The sequence below is a fragment of the Eublepharis macularius genome, chromosome 7 (genome assembly GCF_028583425.1).
Source record: "Eublepharis macularius isolate TG4126 chromosome 7, MPM_Emac_v1.0, whole genome shotgun sequence".
NCBI classification, from domain to species: Eukaryota; Metazoa; Chordata; class Lepidosauria; order Squamata; family Eublepharidae; genus Eublepharis; species Eublepharis macularius.
This window is the reverse complement of record NC_072796.1, coordinates 18,960,898-18,982,768: the sequence shown is the minus strand read 5'-3', so window position 1 is coordinate 18,982,768 and position 21,871 is coordinate 18,960,898.

Genomic DNA, 21,871 nt, shown 5'->3' with positions numbered 1-21,871 from the left:
TTCTTTGTTTATATCCTGCTTTTCTCCTCAATGAGGAACAAAAGTAGTTTACAATTAACGCCCCCCCCCAGCACAATAGAAACAAACAAAAGGAGGAGAGGCTTCTGAATAAAGCAATCCATGTCTACCTGTGAAGATGTTGGAGATGTTAGTGTGCTTACAGAAACACTGAAAGCAAGCCAAGTGCCAGTAGCACAGCCAGTGCATCTGGGGCTTGATCTGGCAGCTGTGTGGATCCAGGAGACAATGAGGGACCGAGGCTTGCCAGTCTTCAGGTGGAGTCTGGAGATCTCAGGTCAATAATTTTCAACAGCGATCAGTTCCCTTGGAGAAAATGGCGGCTTTGGAGGTCTCTGTGGCACTACATACCCACTACGCTCCTTCCTTTCCTCAATCTCTGCCCTTTCCAGGCGCTGCCCCCAAATCTCCAAGAATTTCCTAACCCAGAGTTGGCATCCCTAGATGGGCCTAAGATACGCCTGTTGCTTTCTCCTCTCTGGACACAGCCATTGCCTCAGAGGCTCAGCGTCACCGTTTGAGCGGAGGATGAGCTCTTTGTGCCAAGTAAGGTGTGCTGTGTTCCACACGTGTGTGTATGTGTGTGTGTGTGGGGAGGAGGGTTTGCCTAGCACATCCCAGAGATATCCTGGAGGTCTCCAACACAGTGTGTATGTGGGTGTGAGTTAATAATTTCATCAGCCCCTTGAGGTGCTAGAAGTCTCTGTTCATGCCCAGCAAGACTTGCTGCCGCCTAAATTCTCCCCTGACCGTGAGCACATCTGAAGGCATTTGGAGCCCTGGCTTCAGAACCCATTTCAGACAGCCCAATCCGGTCTCAAATTCTGGCAGGCCAGCTTCTTCCAGGATCAGCTTTGTGGAGTGGCGCTCAGAGGATTCTCCCATTCTTAGTTCTGATGTGGGAGAGGATGACATATGGTAGACCATGGTGTGCTGATATATAACACGTCTGTTTGTATATTTTGTTCAGATATCTCCTGATTTTGAACTGGAATGGTTGAATCTTTAATAATAATTTGCTGCCAGTTTTGCTTGTTGCATAGTCTGTGACACTTTTATGGATTTGCCGTACAATCCCAAGCAGAGTTAATACCCTTCTAAGTACTCTGAAAACAGGTGTAACTTTGCTTAGGGTCGCATTGTTAGATTTGGATGTTGTTTACTTTTTGGAAGCACAAATTGGAGTGCTCAATGACAATCAACCAGTCTTGACAGTGAAACTCTCACACCCCATCCCAGCACTGTAAATATATAGGATGGCACAGGAGCAGTGTTTGATGTACCTGATGCTCTGTGAGCATCTGGGCCCTGTGTGGTGAGAGAACTCAAGTCCTTTGTTTCTAAAGACAAATAAAAGACAGCTTGGCACCCACCAGCTTCTTTTCAGTCTGGTCAGCTACAGCTGTCAACATTTTGCCAAGAGTTGATGTTGTACTGCCACCAGATTTTCAAATTTTAGAAATTCTTGGTAAAACTTTTAAGTTCTGCCTTAGATGGTATCTCTGTAGGAATCTTAAAGGGATTTTTATCAAGCTTCCTAAGGTTCTGTTTGTATGTATGGGACAAAAAGTTCTTCTTCAAACTATGTAAAGAACCCCTTCCAAATGAAAGAGAAAGTCTCTCTACACAAGATACCTTACACAGGGACGCTCAAGTGACTTACTTTCAGTGCAGTCTTATATTCAAATGTACTCCGTCTCCCTCGCAGTGCATTTGTATCCACAATGGGAGAACAAGATCTTTTGCTTGAGCTTCCCCATATAAGATGTCTTGTGTAGAAAGACTTAACAGTGCAATCCTAAGAAGAGTTACTCCAGTCTAATCCTATTGGTTTAAATGGGCTTAGACTGGCGTAACTCTTCTTAGGATTGTGTTGTTAGACTCCTACAGATAAAGCCAAGATCAAGTGATACTACAGGGATACAAGTTAGCTGTGAACTATTTTAATTTTTTCTGCTGTTCTGTGTTCTTGTGTGTGTATGTAATTGTTTCTATGGTGCTTTTAGCTGATTTATATTGTTGCAGTTTTTACTTTTTTAAGGCTGCTAGTAGATTAATTTTTAGTTATTGCTGTGATTACCCTTATTGCTGTGGTTTCATGTTTTAATATTGGCTATTTATTGTTTTAATTGTTGCTTTAGCTGGTGAGAGTCCATGGCTGAATTAAAAAGTACAAAAAAAAAAGCTGTAGAGCACCACCATCCCCTTCTCAAGCGAGAGCTAGGAAATCCACTGGAGATGTGGCAAGGAGGTCAACTTCGGTGCATTTTGCTTTTCCTGCAGGCTCTCATTTTATTTGGATGGGCTTAATGTGCAGTAATAAGGTGGAATGTTCCTATTGTGGAATAGACTGTCACTCAACACAGCCTGCAGTTTTCCTTGTCCCTTTCTAAGCTATATACTACTGATTATTTCCTCAAAATAGTATTTTGGGCTCTATTATGGAAATGTACTATAGTTTTTAGTCTTATTATTTGTGCAGCCACATCAAACTTCAGCTCAGTCAAGCAGTGGTGGTGGTCATGGGGGGTCACTGCAGTTCCTTCACTACTATAAGCTAGAGAGCAAGCTTTGCTTCAAAGCAGATGCACATTGGTTCCATTTGCTGGTGGTGGGATGATGCCCCCCTTCATAATTGATTGTGTGCTTTACTTTGTAGCAGAAAAGCAAGGATATTTTCCACTTCGCAAGATAGTAGAAGATTTGTGCACAGGTTTTTATCAAGCTATTTGAATAATACCTAGGAGAAACCACGTGACATCCCAGTGGATCTTTTATAATTTCAGCAGAAATTTGCAACTGGTTAAGAAGAAAAAGGCATTTCTTTCAGAATTTTCCAGAAAGCTTCCCACATCACTAGGAAAACTCAAAATTCAGTACTTTGACTTTCTTCATCAGTTTTCCCCAGTCTTTAGTAGAGATGACCTCAAAGCTGATATATTATCAGGCTAGGTTTACCATCTTCAGCTTCTTGTAACATGTGCCTGCATCGTGACTAGACATGGGCACGAAAGGAAAAAAAAAAACCCAGACAAGCTGTTTGTTGTTCGTTGCCATCCACGAACAATGAACAAAGAACAGTAATGAACATGACCCTGTTCACAAACATGTTCATTGTTCGTGGCCCTTTAAAGATCTCTTTAAACTATCAGCTGGCAGGTGGCAGGGGGGATTTAAAGGGCCCTTTCCTTCCATGTGCACGGGGCAGGGCCCTTTAAACACCCCACAAACTGACCTTCCCAATGTCCAATACCCACCAAATTTGCAGGGGACATAGTCCTCACAGTCCTCTGAAGACCCCCCCAAGTTTCAGAGAGATTGCACCCCAGGAAAGGCATAATCCACGGGTCCCCCCTTTGCTGTCATTTTCTCTTCACAGTGGCAAAAATGGGACTCTCTGGTGGACGCTACTTTGAAGGGTTAAAGCCAGAAGGAAAGCCAGAAGGAGTTCAGACAGAGTTCAGTCCCTGCCTCCATTGCCAGAGGTATTGATTGAAAGGTGCCAGACTGTCTGTCTTGACGAACAGCTGACAAAGGCAACGAATGAGGCTTGCAATGACCACTTGTTCATTTACAATGGGGCCTCATGAATGGCTTGTTCGTGAACAAACGAATAGGCTGTTCGTGGGTTTTTTCCGTTCGTAATGCTGTTCGTGCTGATGTCTAATTGTGACATGGGCATCACGGCACCAGCGAGATCCCAAGCAGAGTAAGAGAAGAATCCCTTCCTCCCTTCCTTGGTATCTGCTGGTATGCCAGCATCCTTTCTGTAAAGAACTCTGGGTAATGTAATTTCTAGGGCATCTAATGATGACCACACAGCAGATTCAGATGCCTGGGCTCTGGTCACATGGTCATTGCAGCATTCTAGCAGTCACCAGAGAAGGATGGAAGCTTCTCAGAAAGGTTTCCCCTTTGTTGCTGCTGCAACCAGGAAGGAAGAAGTAGAGAGTTTGAGCCATCAATCTGATCAGGTAGTTTGAGGGTAGATGAGTTTGTGCAGTCAGTTTGAGGATAGCTATTGAGATCGCATGGTGTTCCTGGAGATGTCACTGGAAACATGAGAAGGTCTCCATTTGAGTATTGTTTCTGGAATAAACCAAGCTCTTCCTGTTTTGTGGGTGATGGTGATAAAATCCTTGTTCTGTCAACTCCAGTGCCAAATGGGGCTGAGGGACATCACCAGTGGATCAAAGCTGTGGTAACAATCACAAAAATCCCCTTCTCTTGGGCTGCTTTGCTTTTAGCCCTTGTACAGAAAATGGCCAAGCACAATACAGTACTGTTGTTTTTATCCCATCCAAACTTAAAGCAGAATGGGGGGTTTTCAGCCTGGGAAACAGTGCAAGTGGGAAGACTTAAACTTCCTCCTCAATGTTATGGCCATAGTCTGTTTTTTTAGGATCGAATTACTTCAAATTACTTCAGGAGGCTGTGATGGACAGGTTAAGCTCTGCCTCTCCCAACAACACAGACAATGAGAACCAGTGGAAGGATGGGGCTGGTGACTGTTGAGATCTGTTAGAACAGTCAGTTAAAGAGGCTGATTTGGGGCTGCTGAAGGAAAGCAGCAGAGAAAGCTGGTTTCTGACACATTATGGAAGATTTAGATTCAGATTTATTTAATTCGGTATATAACAAGCACAAGTCTCTACAGCAAAACCAGAGTAACAGAATAAATAGAGAGACACTAAAATTCAAGTTATATTTTATTATAGGTAAAGGTAAAGGTAGTCCCCTGTGCAAGCACTGAGTCATTATTGACCCATGGGGGGACACTGCATCACAATGTTTTCTTGGCAGACTTTTTGTTATGGGGTGGTTTACCATTGCCTTCCCTAGTCGTCTACACTTTACCCTCAGGAAACTAGGTACTCATTTTACCGACCTCAGAAGGATGGAAGGCTGAGTTAACATTGAGCCAGCTACCTAAACCCAGCTTCTGCCGGGATCGAACTCAGGTCGTGAGCAGAGCTTGGACTGCAGTACTACAGTGTACCACTCTGCGCCATGGGGCTCCTATATATTATTGTACCCATCCACTATTATAAGAGTGTGAGGTTATAAGTTTACATCTTAATAACAATGTATTCAGGTGTTTGAATCACTCACTCCAATGTTGTTCATCTGGTAAGTAAAAGTTATATTCTTTTTTCTGTTTTAACCTGGGCTGGCTGGAAGTTTTTGGCTTAGGGAAGCACCACACACATGAACACACAATGCCATCTTGTCACATCCAAAGTGTCTGAGAAATTAAATGGTGGCAGCATTGATGGGAAAGATGTAGTGGGTTCCTTTATTCCAAAAGCCCTGGGCATTTAGCTAGGAGAGGGATAGTGAACTGAGGGAACTGGCTGCCTGCCTGATGAAGTCCCTGGGAACAAAAGAGGGGGGACTATGGGGGGATTTGGGTCAGGGCTCTCTACCTGTAATTAGGGACCAGACAGGTGGCATATTATGACTACCCTGAACTGCTTGTGAAGTCCAGAACTGGAAAAGGGAAGTTTAAAGTGGGTGGCAGTCGGTCAGGTGATCACAGAGACCTAACATGGAATTCTGACATTGGGTCTCATTTGGAGCCAAATCAGACTTGCACGGTTTATAATCCATCAATATGAACATTGGCCACTCCTCAAGTATTCTGTTCTCCCATACACTTGATGAAGGCCTTGTTTGTTCCAGCACAGCTAGGTAGAGAGAGCCCTGCTGGGCTACTATGCGTAACTGTTGGGACTACATACTACTTAGAGGGTTGTCATTTGTAAGGTGTTATCAAAAGTCAAAACTGCAACTTTAACCGAGATGGGAAGCTTACAGTCACTGTTGTCAGTAACATATTCTTCCTCAAATTGAGTATGCTCATGTATTTTTCTTCTTCTTGATCTGCTAGGATCATTACCATTATTCACACAACTGTTAACATTCAGAACCACCATCGCTTCAAGCAATATATTAGATACTATTTAGATTTCCTCAGACAGACAGAATTCCTCTCGCCATCCTTTTCAGGATTTACATTTCATTTACGTTCAAATTCTCTATAGGGAGAAAAAGCTGGTGTGATGATTTACATTTCAAACGTGATTGAACAGCAACTGAATGAAGAAGCCTTTCCTTGAAAGAGGCAGCCTGCTGTCTTTGATTTTGTGGAGCACACAATAGCGGGGATAATCGTTCAAAACTGGGGCATTGGCTAACTGGTGTTCCAATACAAAAAGCAGCAGCCCTCATGCCACGTCTTGCAAGGAGTTGTCCACACTCACCCACACCTATTCACAGCAAGGTCCAGAGCCCAAATGTAACAAAGATCTGCCCTGGGCATGAGGTGGGGGTGGTCAGGGCTTTTTTTCTGGGAAAAGAGGTGGTGGAACTCAGGACCGCACAATGACGTCACTTTGGGTCAGCTGGAACAAGGGAGGAGTTTTTAAAGTTTAAATCGTCCTCAGTGAAAATGGTCACATGGCCCGTGGCCCCACCCCCTGATCTCCAGACACAGGGGAGTTTAGGTTGCCCTCCGTGCTGGCCATGGGACCATTTTCAAGAGGTACCGGAACTCCGTTCCACCACATTCCAGCTGAAAAAAAGCCCTGGGGATAGTGACTCTTTTTGATTTTTCTGTCCCTCTCCAAGAAACTAGAGGCAGGGCTTGCTTCATTCATTCTTCCCACCATGGTCACCTAAAGAGCTTTTTGGCTGGAACCAAGGGCTTCCCAGAGGAAATGGAACTAACTTCTAACTACATGGCTCTCCATTTAGGTGGAAAGAATCCTCTGTGGGTTTTGTATTCTCTGAGCTGCCCTAGCTTTGGCTGTATTTCACTAGTAGCCCTGGTCACAGGTAAAAGTAAACACACACAACAATCCATGTACAGCGTACTCTTGATTTTTCTTTATGCATTGACTAATTCTCATGTTATGTTCAATGCATGGACTGCTCAATATGTAGTTAAAAACTCTACATTTATCCATGTACTGGTCCCTAGTTTCATTTCTACAGTGAACATACATTCGTTGCAAACAGGTGTACATGTGTAGTACATGCAGGAGGTATATGTGTTCAGTGTAATGTTTTATTTTTTTAATTTTCTTTATTTATACCCTGTCTTTCTCACCAGTGAAGACCCAAAGCAGCGTACATCATAAAAACAAAACAACAGCCCTAAACATTTTCACATTTACCATAATGATAGCAGCAACAACATAAAGGAGAACAAGTCAGCACAGCACAAAGCCCATTTGGACAAGTAAAAAGTCCAGTCCAGATGTCTGACGAAGAGAGCTGTGATTCTCGAAAGCCTATGCCTCAATAAAGTTAGTCTGAAAGCTGCTACTGAACTTCTTACTATTTTGCAACTACAGACTAACATGGCTAATTCCCATCCGGATCATTTGGATAAGGAGTTTGAGAGCATTTTCTAAAATTCAGCAGGGAGGGTACCATCTTGCACCCCCTTCTAGAAGCTCATTCTGGAGCTTTGGGACTGAGGCCCCACAATACAAAAATAAGAGGAAGCAATGAAATGCTAATTCCTTGAGTTTCTGGCCTAACCAGGGGTCATTTCATAGAAAAAGAGCTGGAGGAACTCATTAGCATAATTCATTTGCATATGCCATGCCCCTTGACATCACCAGAAGTGTGTCATTAGCATACCTGATTTGCATATGCCACATCCCCTGGCATCACCTATCCTGGCTGTTTTGGACCCAATCCTGGCCATTCAGGGCCAAAATTGCCCAAAATGGCCTAAAGGGGCCCCAAATGGTCAGGATTGGGCCCCTGCTGAGTGGGAGAGTGATCCACCACCCATCAGAGGCCCAATCCAGGCTGAAACGGGCCCAAAATAGCCGAGAGTCAGGTGGGCAGGGCCACCTGACGTGACCTCTATGGGGAACTACCGGGACTACGTTCTTGTGCGTTCCCCCTCAAAATGAGCCCTGGTCCTAACCATGTTTAGTACAGCATCTGAGTTATTTCATGCACACACTTCTCTGTCTAGAAAGAAACTTTGCAAGGTATTTGAGGGAAAGGCAGAAGTCTTGAAAATAACTTTGGCAGATATCTGGACTTTTAGTAGTTTTGCAGATCATTATATTAATAATTGTTTTTCTCACAATGTAGAAATTATGTATTATTCCTTATATAATACATATGCATCATATATATATATATATATATATATACACACACACACACATATATACATATACACACTTGTATTTTCAAATGTTTATATGAATGAATGTTTGGTGCCAAATTAAACCAATTGAGTTGCACATGACATGTTGGAGGGTTGCTGTAGAATTAAGGGGAGGGATTTTAATCTTGGTTTTAATTTGGAAAATTTTAAATAATTTTGTAAGCCATCTTGAACTATATGGAAAGGTGGACTTATAAATGCTTAAATAAATAAATGTGCCATCTTAAAGCATTTTCTTTTATTTCAGGTGTCCCAAATGAGTAGAAGATGCTTGTATCAAAGCAGAGACATACAGATAAATTAAACAGAAAAGGGTAAAATTCATCTCCACAAGTGACAGATACACCAGACACCTGGGCCGTTTTCACATGTCTTCAAAATAGCACAATACTCATGGAAGGCTGCTGGCTTCCTCGCACAATTTTTGACACCATCCATTTACAAAATGCCATGAAAGCGCCATCATTACTGCCTGCTTCCATTTGTAAAAAGATGGCATCAAAAATCAGGCAAGGAAGCCGGCAGCCTTCCGTGAGCATCGCTCTATTTTAAAGATATGTGAAAATGGCCCTGCACTCCCTCAGTGTGAGTAGTGAACGAAATTATGCACTTGTGATTGGGACAGACTTGGTTGCCGAATGACTAAAACTGAGCAACAGCTTAGCAATGGTTGCCAGAATGGCCCTGTGATGAAGACAGTCTTTTGAAAGAATAGTTGTGCATCCTGCGAGACGAAAGGGAAGGCTCACACTGTGGTTTGAAGATTCACAGCTGCTTGTTATAACAAAGTCACAAATAATGAGATGTCACAAGGCTAGGATGCTCTCTAAATCCTAAATTGTTATTGTGTTATTGGAATTAAAAATTGAGTCAGGAGCTGGCCACAGATTTGTTTATGGGCCTGTGGCAACTTCTTTGTGAGCATGGTGGATATTTTGAATTACAATGATAACCTTTTTCCATGTACTTAGCTTCCTGCCGAGTATTTTAAAAAATAATGAATAATTCTATCACTTTAAGGATCTTCTGGTTTTGAAAACAACTATTGCTATTCAGATTATTCAAATAATTTCTGTTCTGCTATTGAGAATGAACACATTTCTTTTGTTTATTTGATGTATGAGTCCATTGCTTTTGCCTAAGGTTTTTATTTTGCTGTAGTTTTCTCCTTACATATTTCTTCTTTTCCCATACATTAAGCAGAAACAGATTCTGAAAGTAACAATGATTAATATAGTGCAGAGTAACACGAGCAAACACTTCCCCAAGAAGCGTACAGTATACATTTTACAAAGAGTCTCTGTCCTCTGAATGAAGATGGTTCAATCACCTTCCATTCCATTTGCTGGCTTTTGTTCCAGACAATGTGGTTTAGGAAATAACTGAGGGAAACAGTTAAGTTGGTGATTCATAACTTGTGACTGCAACCTATCAAACCTATCTGAATATGTTTCTAAAATGATTTCCTTCATTTGTTGGCTCATTTGACCAAAAGTCTCAAGCTCAGAACTTAGACATATCTACAGTAGAGATGGGCATGAACCAAAAAAAAAAAAAAAAGAACCATGAGATTTGTGGTTTGTGGATTTTAACGACCCCAAACCCACAAACTGGCACGGAACTGGGACCAGTTACGACCCAGTTCGTGGATTGTGGGGTTTAAATATCCCTTTCTGGCCACTTAGCAGTGGCAGGGAAATGGGCATTTAACAGTTTAAAGGGCTCTTTCCTGCCTTGCAAGCAGCAGGTCCTTTTAAACTATCAGGTGGCAGGCGGCGGGGGGGAGGGGTTTCCTGCTAGCTGATAGTTTAAAGGGACCTGCCACAGTCAGGTCCTTTTAAATTGCCCAAACCCCATCCCCCCCACACTCCCAGCCACAACCTCACACCTTAAGGAGGCCCGCGGCATCCTCCCTCTCCTCCTGTGAGGGGTGGCATGGCCGGTTTTGGCCTCCTCCACCCCTGCGCAGGCCCACAGAGGGACGGAGGAGGCCGAGAATGGCCTTGCCGCCCTTCAAATGGCCGCGGCATGCCAGCTGATAGTTTAAAGGGACCTGCCCTTGCAATCCCCTTAAAGCGGCAGTTTAAATGTCCATTTGGCCATTTAAATTGTCCCTGTAATACGACCCAACAAACCAGTATAAAGTTTGTGGAAGTTCCATGAAAAGAGCTTCCACGATCCCTGGTTCGTGAACCACAAACCAGCCTGTTTCGTGAGTTTTTTTGGTTCATAATTAGGTTCATGCCCATCTCTAATCTACAGTTTAAAACAACTTACAGCAGTACATACATACAGAACCACTACAGCAAAATCATCATAAATCATCATCTTAATAGAGTATAAGAGCAGAGGTAATATATAAATTACATAAAATATTTATTCAGAAAATATATATATAAATATATAAGAATTTTTAAAAACGGTATAAAACGGTAGGGAAATATAAATACAGGCTTCTACTTTTCATTTCTAAGTAATGCAAGTACCACTTCAGTGTTGTTTAAGGGAGTTTACTATTCTTAGATATTTTGCCACATAACGCATTAACTCTGGGTCAGAATCTGATATTTAAGTAATGCAGGAATAATCCAATGGGACCTGGGGGCTTCCCACTGGTGGCAGAATAATATAAGGTGGTCTAAACTGTTTTTTTTTTAAAAAAAAGGTAAGTGGTGGTCCATTTCCAGGTTCCGAGGTGACTCAAATCCAGCTGTGAAACAACTGCTTTTCTCTTTCAGGTCCTTACAACTACTGACTGGTCATTCAGGTCCTTACAACTACTGACCAGTCATTCAGACCACTAGATTGTATAATGCCCAAGGTCTGAAGTAAAATGTGATTAATATCACAAGGATGTTCAGAACTATGTATCTTTTCAATAACAAAGAGAAAACGGTTACAGCTATGATTCTTTTCTAAAAATGTGACACAAGTGGCAGCTCTAAAGACTTGTTATTCAATTTACTGTGGGGGTCCGGGATTCTAGTTCTCAGGAAATGCCTAGCCTTGCCAACATACAAAACATGGGTTGGGCAAATCAACACATAAATAACACAAGTGGAGCTGCAATTGGAGAAATGACTTAATTCAGACATTCAACCTGTAACTGGGTGCTTGAAATTTCCAAGCTATATAGCCTGGGGACAATTCACACGATTCTAGCAAGATGATATATTAGTGAAGCTTGGTGGCTAGTGGTTTTAGAAGACTGATATCAATTTACTGAAATAAGCATGCACAGACTCTAGCAATGCTCAGAACCAAAGTCAAAATGATTGAAAAATGGAATGGGAACAACAACAACAATAATAACTGTGCTTATAGACCACTCTTCTAGACAGATTAGTGCCCCACCCAGAGTGGTGAACATGTTAGTGTTATTATTATCTACACAATACAGCTGGGGAGCTGGGGCTGAGAGGAGTGGCTTACCCAAGGCCACCTACTGAGCTCCTGGCAGTAGTGGGATTCGAGCCAGTAGAGTGCTGATTCGCAGCCGAACCACTGTGCTACAGCAGCTCTCATTTGGGATCACAGTTGAGAGTTGGCTTCTGACAGGACTTCCTTTAGGATGCTTACTCCCCTGAAGTTGACTACTCAAAGCAAATGGTCAGAGGGGAGAACATTGCTTGGCTCATTACCATGGTATTGGCAAGGACAGGAGGAAATGTAAGAGTGGTGAAGGACAGGCTTGTCTGCAAAGATGGAAGATCTAGCTACCCGTCTCTCTGGAGATGTTGAACACAAGTGTCTGAAGATGTGTGTGCTGCAAACCCCAGTGCATTAAAAGGAGGTGATCCCACAAAGCCTTGATTCTTCCTCCTCCCCATCTTTCCCCGTAAGATTTCCCAGTACCTTTCCCCATCACATATCTATCTAACAAAGTGAAATTGTGACTCACAAAAGCTCATTCTGAAGTAAATGTTAGTCTTTAAGGGGCTGCTGCGCTTTTGTCAGGATTTCCCCAGTGTCTTTATTAACCATTCGCTTAGGTACTGGAAGGTGAGAAGTTAGAAATGTGAGGTGGTACCTGGTGAAACCTATGCAAGGTTTACTCATGGCTTTCCTTGTTAGAATCCAATCACTCTCAAGATATGAGGAGGAGGCCATTTCCACACAGCCGTTGCACCCACTTTTCCCCCACTTTAGGTCTGTGTTAGGTACTCCGCATGCAGCACCCTCAACCTTTTACTTTTGGTTGTGAGGTTGCAGGAAAACCTCCAAACAGTACCAAAGGAAAAAAGCAGTTTTGGAGGGGAGGCTGGGCACTCTCATCTTCATAGCCTAAAGCACCTGCTCCCTTCATTTTTTTTTTTTTTTACTTTGCACTTGCGTGATTGCATGCAGCTACTGTTGCAAGCAGGCTTCTGTGGCTGAACGGAAATGTGAAGAAGGAAGGGAACAAGCTTCGTGGGAAGAACTGGGAAGAGACTGAGAGGAATAGGAGGTTTCTTCAGAAGCGCTTTAAGTGTTCATATGCTAGAAACTGCAAAGAATGCCCCCCTCCAAAAAACTGCACTGTAAACCCGCAACAACAACAACAAAACATTGGAGCAAGAGCAGTCCCGGTAAACATGCAGACCAGGGAAACAAACAATATGCACATGGTTGGCAAACGATAATGTGTGCAAGCTTGGGGAAAAGCTGCCACAGTTCTGAGGGTGAACTGCACCTCTAAAGATGTGCAGAAATGGCTAGAGCTACCATTTTGTCAATGGTACTGTGATACCTTGTTGATTGGCAGAACTACTTTCCTCAACCCTTGGTCCACTCCACATGAATATTGGTCACTAGAGATGGGCACGAACCAGAAAAAACCCAAACCATGCAGTTTGTGGTTCATCAAATTTCACAAACCACGAACTTTCACGAACCTGCCTCTGGTTTGCAAACCAGTTCGTTTGGTTCGTGAAAACGTCACATCCGGGTCAGAAAATCATCACTTCCAGGTCAGCAGAAGGTCTGCAGGAAGTCCATCCCCTGTTGCCTAGGAAACCGATTGATTGGCACCAAGCTGTCTGCAATCATGAACCAAAAAATGAACCAAACGAACCAGCCTAAAGTTCGTGGTGGATCATCAGAAATGGGATCTGACGAACCGTGGTTCACGAACCATGAACTGGCCTGGTTTGTGCTTAATTTTGGTTCGTATTTTGGTTTGTGACCATCTCTATTGGTCACCACTCAGATAGGGAGTCAAAAGTCAGAGGTTTTTCCCCATCTTGAGCTGTGCTTCAATGAATGACAGCAGCATACACTGATATTAATTAATGTATTCATTGCTTCTGGTGGTATCATGCGGCCACTTGAAAAGTTTGTTAATGAGAATAGAAAGCTGAATAGTATACCAGCAATAAGGAAAGATCTCATTGAAACTCTGCTAGTGGCCGCTAAGAATACAATTGCTGGACTTTGGAAGTCAAACACCAACCCTTCAATCAATAGTTGGTATATGAAAATCTGGGATCACTTCATTTCAGAGAAATTACATGACAAAATCCTTCAGATGGAGCACTTCCCAAGAACCACCAATTTTTTAGAAAAGTGGCTTCCCTTCCTTGATTATCTTGAAATTAATAGACCCCATCCAGGCTTAAAACAATTTTATTTACATACATATGTGTAAATTACTTTTTTGTTTCTTTACTATGTTAAGTGTTTTTATGCATGTTGGTGTGTATCATAGAATTCATTCGCCTTCTGACACAAGCAATTGTTATAATTTATTACTTTTTATTGTACAGTATTTAATCTAGAATTTTCTGTAAATGACAAACTACAATCTTTATCTTCTGTATTTGAATTCAATAAAAACTATTTTTTTTAAAAAACGCTGGAAGCATATTGCTGGTTTCTGCTTCTCGATCTTTTGAAGGGGCCATATGATACAATAAGAAAGCTGACATTCTAGAAACTGCTTGGAATATTTATAATGATCTCGAGACACTGAATACCAGACAGATCTCCAGCAGCTCCTCACTTATTGATATAATAGTTTTAGCCATGTAATAAAAATTTCAGAAAACACTGCTATAGAAGAGTTTGCAATTACTTTTGACATTTCATTTTAGTTTCTGCCACTTGTCACAGACTTACTATTGTCAAATAGACATCTACTACCAAAAAAAAAGCGCCAAATGAAATCAACTCTCCATTTTAACCCAAATTCAGCTGTTGTTTGTTTCTTAGGTTTAAATATAAGAAATCAGTGAAATAACTATGAAGTCTTGGGATTTTACATTTGATACAGAAAAGCAATCTAATACTTGCCAATTGTATTACTCTGTTGAAAGAGATATTATTTGTATACCCAGTCTCAATGGTGATAGTCCGGACAGGTGGCTACTTGACCTCATGGTAACAAAGCCTGAAACTGAATACTTGACTTGTAGGATATCAGAAACTTGCACAAACCAGCAAACATTTCAGAATTAATGTAGAACAACTGTAACTGGTATTAAAAATAGATAGTCTCCTTTGGTTTTAGTTTATAGTCTATTATATAGGTACGCGTGGCCCAGGAAGAACAGCCATAGCACATAAGTTTAAAAATGGGAGGGGGAAGAGAAAAAAGATCCAGAGAATTAGGTTCAAAACGGAAGTGATAAATATCGTAGGTCTCCTGTCCATCCGTAAAAGAGAAATTACATGCTGGAAGAGTCTTGATTGACCAGGACTGTGCAAAGGGAGAGAATAAAACCTCCTGGCATAGGGAGCAGGGGCTCGTTGGCCGACTTGAGTTGGAAGCTGAAGGAGCTGGGAACGGGCCCCTTGCAAGAGTTGAAAGGACGCGGGGAAGGAAGGCTGTTGAGAGCATCTGGACGTTGAGTCCATTGGTTGAGAATGGTATTGACTGTATCTGTTATAAGGTGGATATCTCTGCCTGAACGGATTTGGGTAGAGGGGTGTGATACCCAAAGACAGAGCCGTCACCTTATCATCCTTAATCTTTTTCAGCGCTTCATCTGTAGTGGACAAAAATAGGGCCGAGCCTTCAAACGGAAAGTCTTCTACCCTCATCCTATGGTGAGGGGCTAGTACTGTGGTTCTAAGCCCAGCATATCTGCAAATGCACAGTCCTGGTCATTCAAGGGGATTTTACTCCTTCGATCTTTTTCAGTTTTGCTACTAAGCTCCTTTTCTCCAAGCGCCTGGAGAAAAAAATGGCCTGCCCCTTTAATAGAGACTTGATGGAATGCTGTTTAATAGGTGATGTTACTTAGCCCCATGCCATGAAAAAGTTCACTTGTCCAGTTCCGCTTCAGTTGCCCCTGTTAAAGGGACAGGGCATTTTTCTCCAGGCCTGTTTGGCAACTCTAGGCTTATGTATTTAAAAGTTCATCTTTTCCCTTTTAAAATGCTAGTAAAGCTGTGAAAGGGGGGTGCATTTTGATCAGTGAAACTATGCACCGGTTGAAAGGTAAAATCCCCTCTCCCCTTGCTGTGAGGGCCAGATCTAAACTGAAGCTGTGCACACAATTGTCAGAACTACACGTTCTTCTTCATGCTCTTCTGTTGGGGCCCCTGGAAGCAATCTAAGCAGATCTCCTCAGAAGTAAGCTCCATATTATTTAGAGAAGTTTACTCCCAGGAAAGTGTCCTCAGGACTTCGACTGAGGTGCACGATTACTGAGGAGACAACATTTCCAGTAAGGATGCCCTCCTTATGGAATGCCCTCGCCAGACAGATTTGTGAGATGTCAATGTGTTTTAACTGTGATGTCAGGTTAAAAACTTTTTATTCTCTGGGGCTTTGTGGGTTGATGGTTCTGCCATCTTGCTGGATTTCATCTGGTCCTTATTCGGCTGTGTGACAGCATTTATTTAGACTGCTCATGTTGGTCTGTCACTTTTGTCCATTCGGATGTGTGCGTGTTTGTTTTTCTTGTGCATCTCTGGCAAATGTCTAAAGGGGAGAAGTGGCATTTAAATTCTTCAATAACTGTACCAGTTTGGAGGGCAGGTATGTGAGTCACATCTTCAATGCTATTTCAAGAAGAGTCTGTAAGTAGAAAGGTTAGCATAGCAGGAAGATGGGCAGAGTATAACTCTTCCGCCTGCTGTACTTGATTTTACATTAGCAGGGAATTTTGTATATTGCAGAAGAATTAACGTGGTAACTCCCAGGGCTTTTTTTCAACTGGAACGTGGTGGAACAGAGTTCTGGAACCTTTTGAAAATGGTCACATGGCTGGTGGCCCCGCCCCTTGATCTCCAGACAGAGGGGAGTTTAGATTGCCCTCACGGAGGGCAATCTAAACTCCCCTCTGTCTGGAGATCAAGGGTGGGGCCACCAGCCATGTGACCATTTTCTCCGAGGGCAACTCATTGAGTTCCACCACCTCTTTCCCCAGAAAAAAACCCTGGTAACTCCCATCTGCATTCTGAAGGGATGCTGTGCATTCAGCCACCTCATTTTGCTGCAGAAGTAGACCAGGCCTCCAGTTGATAGGCTAGCCTTCTTTACCTGGGAGAATACTGCAGCAAATAACACAACTATTATTTTGTAAGCAACTAGAAAATAGTGGGCTGAATGACATTTCCACAAGCATTGTTACAAGCTTCCAATGTGAAATTGTTGATCCCTTTAAACAACCTTTATTTTTAAAACTTTCTTTATTGTTGGGCAGTCGTTCCATTATTGCACATCACCAGAAGCATCTTCATATGGGAAAGGGATAAAGCAACTGCAGAAATAAAATCGATAACTACTTTCAAAAGGATTCAGCGGGGCAGCAGAACAGCAATTTCCCGAGTGTGCGTGTGCGTGCATACATATACACACATATATGGGACAGCAAAAAACCTAAAACAATACTCTGGTTAGCATCTTCAGAATTACTCAGAAGTAAATCCCACTGAGTTAATTGGGATTTACCCACTAGTGGGTGCGGCTTGTAAGGTTAATAGGATTGTAGCCTCAAACTGGAATGTTGGATTGGTTCCCGCAGATCTTTCTATTGAAAGTGGAGCCTTCCCCAGCAAGAGGCTACTTAACATATGGGACGGCACCTTGAACTAGAGGAAAGCACCACCTGTTAGCAGAACAGATCTGTGGGGGATCCAACCCATTCTCTGGACAAGTAACTTTACTAAATTTCTATACACTAGTGATGGGAGGTAAATACTTGACTCGATTCTTAGAAAATGATCTTTGTATCCCAAGTCTTGGAACAACAAAATGCAAGACACGGAATAACCGTTGCTATAAATCTGCTATGCATTGTAGCAATTATGATTTGCTTTGCTATCATTCTCTAGTTCACAAATATAAAGTAGTTAGTACTATACTGCATGCTTTCCCACTGTTTTCTTTTAAACTGTTTTGTTTTTTTTAACTTTGCAGTCCCTAATCTGGAATTTGAAGTGGTAAATTGCTGTATCTTGGGAAAACACTTAATTTTTTTAATGAAAGATGTTGCTTATTCCACCCACCCCCCTTTGCAGGTATTACTGCAGACTTTTTGATGATGTCTCTATCATTTGCTGTTAGTAATGTTTGCAGAGACTGGCTGCAGCTTCGAAGTAGGGATGCCTCTAATTAGCTTCCTTCCATGTTTCCATTCAAATATAATTAAACTTTTAATCCTAAAATGCCCCGACCATTAGCGGAATGACTTATAATGAATGTTACTACTGCTGTTTTTAATGTGTTGTGCCTAACTGCCGCCGTAGTATTTGAATATTAAAGGAAGGAGGAAAATATCTCTGGCCTCAAGGGAGCAGGAAAGCACGGAGAATTCATAATAGGGCAGCCAGCATTTTTATCTGGTTTACTGTTTTCAAACACACCAACTAAAAACTGAAGTTGTAGCTGGTACATTTGAAAAAATAACTATATCGCAGACTTTTTAGTGGGAAAAATAAACAAATTGTTTTAAGGCGGGTGTGAGGCCCCGCCCTACCCGCCGCCGGCCCCCCCTGCTCTGCCGTACCCTTGGACCCCGGTTGGGGTGGTGGCAAAGGAGTTCCCTTGGCCTCAGACTGGGCAGGGGCAGCAGTTGAGCCACTGGCTTCTGCCTCCTACCAGCTGCCTGGAGAGCCTATGGCCATTTCCCCTCTCTCTCTCGCTTCCTCGCTTTGGCTGTATGCGCTCTCCCCGCCAACTTCTCCTCCTCGGCGTCCTCGGGCTCTTCCCTTTTGTGCCACCGCCTCAACCCGCTTCTCCCCTCTCCCCCAATCCGCCACCGTGCTCCCTCCTTTCCCCGCCCCGTGCTCTGCTGTCCGTCCTGTCACTGGTGCCTTCCCTTGTCTGTTCCCACCTCTTTCCTCTCAGCTCGCCTGCCTCCTCCATCTTCCTCCCTTTCCTGCGCTCTGCCGACCCCCTCTCCTTCCCCCTTCTCGTGCCAGTCTCTTCATACTGGGGAGCCCTCCCAACCTTCTGCTCCCCAATCTGGCTCCGCGCTGCCCCGGGTGCCCGCTTCCCTTCCGCTGCTCGCACCCACGCCCTCCCCCTTCCCGGCCTGGGCCTGGCCCGCCCAGCCGCCATGTCTCCACCCAGCCACCTCCTCGGCGGAGGCCTCTCCAGGTTTTCCCCGCCCGCCGCCGCCCGCGTTGTCGGGGGCGCCGGTCTGGTGCCCATCTGCGGGGGTTGCGGCGGTGGCGGCAGTGGCCCGGCATTCCCCGGCCCGGCCACTTCCTCCGGCCTGCGTTGCGCCCGGGCGCTGCTCTGCCGCCACGCCCGTCGGCGCTCCTTCAAGCCGGCTTCCCCTGGGTCTTGAGGTGAGCGCTGGGGGTCTGGCGAGCGGGGGGGCGTTGGCGGGGCCTGGCCTCGCTCCGGGGGGGGCCCTGGGTGGGCCCAGTCCGGGGCGGGAAGGTCCCGCTCCGGACACACCCCCTCCCTGGGCCCAGCCTTCTGGTCTTCCGGGGCCTCTTCGGGGATCTGCGACATGTAGTCCGCATTCACATGCAGCCGGCCTGGTCGATGCCTCAAGGTGAAGCTGAAAGGGAGCAGAGAGAGGTACCACCTAAGGATGCGAGCATTGTGGTCCTTCATCCGGGCCATCCATAGTAGGGGGGCATGGTCCGTGACCAAGGTGAAGGGGTTGTTCGAGAGGTAGAACTGCAGGGCGCCCACGGCCCACTTGACGGCGAGGGCTTCTTTCTCCACTGTAGCGTATCTGGTTTCGGCTGGCTGCAGCTTCCGGCTGATGAACAGGATGGGCTGTTCTTGCCCCTCTACCTCCTAGGACAACACCGCTCCGAGCCCCACGTCCGAGGCGTCAGTCTGGACGATGAAAGGACGCCTGAAGTCCGAGTTGTGGAGGACCGGGGCGGTGGACAGGGCCCCTCGGAGAGTCTCGAAGGCCTGTTCCCGGTCGGGTCCCACCGGACGGCGGTGGGTTGGCCTTTGCGGAGGCAGTCAGAAAGGGGGCTGGCCAGGCTCACAAAGCTTGGTATGAACTTGCTGTAATAGCCAACCAGCCCCAGGAACTGTCTCAGCTGCCGTTTCGTCCGTGGGCGGGCGCTCTGTTCTAGGGTGACCACCTTGTCGGGGACAGGTCGTAACACCCCGTGGCCTACCCTATATCTGAGGTAGGTCAGCTCACGGAACCCGATGCGGCTCTTGCGGGGGTTGACCCGGAGGCCAGCTTGCTGGAGGGCGTCCAGGACTATGCGTAGGTGCCTCAGGTGTGAGGGCCAATCGGGGCTGAAGATAATTATATCGTCAATGTAGGCCAGGGCGAACTCTTGGCAGTAGGCGAGGATGTGGTCGACGAGCCGCTGGAAGGTGGCCGCAGCCCCGTGGAGCCCGAAGGGCATTACCTTGAATTGGAAGAGGCCCTGAGGCGTCGCGAAGGCCGTCTTTTCGCGGTCCTCCAGTGCCATGGGGATCTGCCAGTACCCCTTCGTGAGGTCCAGGGCCGAGAGGTACTGGGCTGTTCCTAGCTGGCCTATGAGGACATCGGCCCGGGGCATGGGGTAGGCGTTGAAAGTGGCGATGGCATTTACCTGCCGGTAATCCACGCAGAAGCGCACCGAGCCGTCGGGTTTCCCTACCAACACTATGGGGCTCCTCCACGCGCTGCGGGATGGTTCGATCACGTTCAGGCGTAACATTTCTTCCACCTCCCGGGCTACGACCTCCCATTTCTTCCACGGCAGAGGCCGCCACGGGGCCCGGGCCACCCGCCCTGGCGGGGTGGGGATGGAATGAGAGATGACCGCTGTCCTCCCCGGGCGGCGCGAGAAGACCCCTGGGACTTGGCGGAACACGGTTCGCACCTGCTCCTGCTGTTCCGCCCAGAGGTTGGGGTCCAGCTCAGGCTCTTCCACCACTGACGCGTCGGCTGCCCAGGGTAGGTCTCCTTCTGAGAGTTCCAGGGGCTCCAGGGCCAGGTTGCACTGTAGGGTCGCGGGGTTGTGCCAAGCTTTTAGGTCGTTCACGTGGAGCCGCTTCTGATGCCGGGGTTCGGGGCCGCACTGGACCTCGTAGGACAAGGGCCCCTTGACCTTGGTGACCGGGTAAGGGCCCCTCCACGGATCCCCTGGTCCAGGCCCCATGACTCGGTGATGGACGAGAACCTTATCGCCGACCCGGAACTCTCGCGCTCGGGCCCCTCGGTCGTAGTAAGCCTTTTGGGCTTCCTGGGCTGCCTGGAGGTGTTCCCGCGCCTCAGCTCGACAGGTCGCTAGGCGGGCCTGTAGCTCCTGGACGTAGGTGGGGATGGGCCGAGCTTCTGCCGCCGGTGCTGGTCTCCATCGTTCCTCCACCAGCCCCAGAATGCCCCGAGGGCGGCGTCCGTAGAGGAGCTCGAATGGGGCAAACCCCGTCGAAGCCTGGGGAGTCTCCCGGACCGCGAAGAGCAGGGGGTCTAGGTATAAGTCCCATTGCTGGGGGCGGTCGTGGGCCAGCTTCCGCAGCATAGATTTCAGGGTCTGATTAAACCTTTCCACGAGCCCATCCGTTTGGGGGTGGTAGACGCTGGTGAAAATTTGGCGGACCTGCAGAGTCCGACACAGGTGCCGCGTGAGCTGAGCTGTGAAAGGCTTCCCGCAATCGGACAGGAGCTCCCGCGGCAGGCCCACATGGGCAAAGAAATGCAATAGCGCACGTGCCACCCCGGGGGCTTTCATGTCCCTCATTGGGAGGGCCTCGGGGTACCGGGTGGCATAATCCATAAGGACCAGGATGTAGCGGGCCCCCCGCGGCGTCCGGGGTAGAGGTCCTATGAAGTCCATTGCCACTCTGGTGAAGGGCTCCTCGATGACCGGCAATGGGGCAAGGGGGGCCTTAACCGGGCGACGATGGGACAGCCGCTGGCAAAGGGTGCAGGCCCGACAGTGTCGTCGTACGTCCCTGGCCAAGCCGGGCCAGTAGAAGTGGGCTTCGATCCGGGCCATTGTGCTCTTGGCGCCCTGGTGTCCTGCCCAGGGGTGATCGTGGGCGGTATTCAGGATCTCGGGTCGGTAGGCCGCAGGCGCCAACAGTTGGGAAACCTCCCCCCGGGCTCCCTTCACCTTCCGGTACCAACGCCCCCCCTCCTGGACGACTTGGGGCCATCTTCCCGCCCGACGGGGGTCAAGGACGGCCCCTTCGCTTACCGCCACCATCCGGCGTAGATCCTCTAGGGTGGGGTCGTTGGCTTGGTCTGCCGCGAACTGAGGCTCCCCCCCCCACTCCTGGCGGAGCTGCTCAGGGGCACCTGCCGCCTC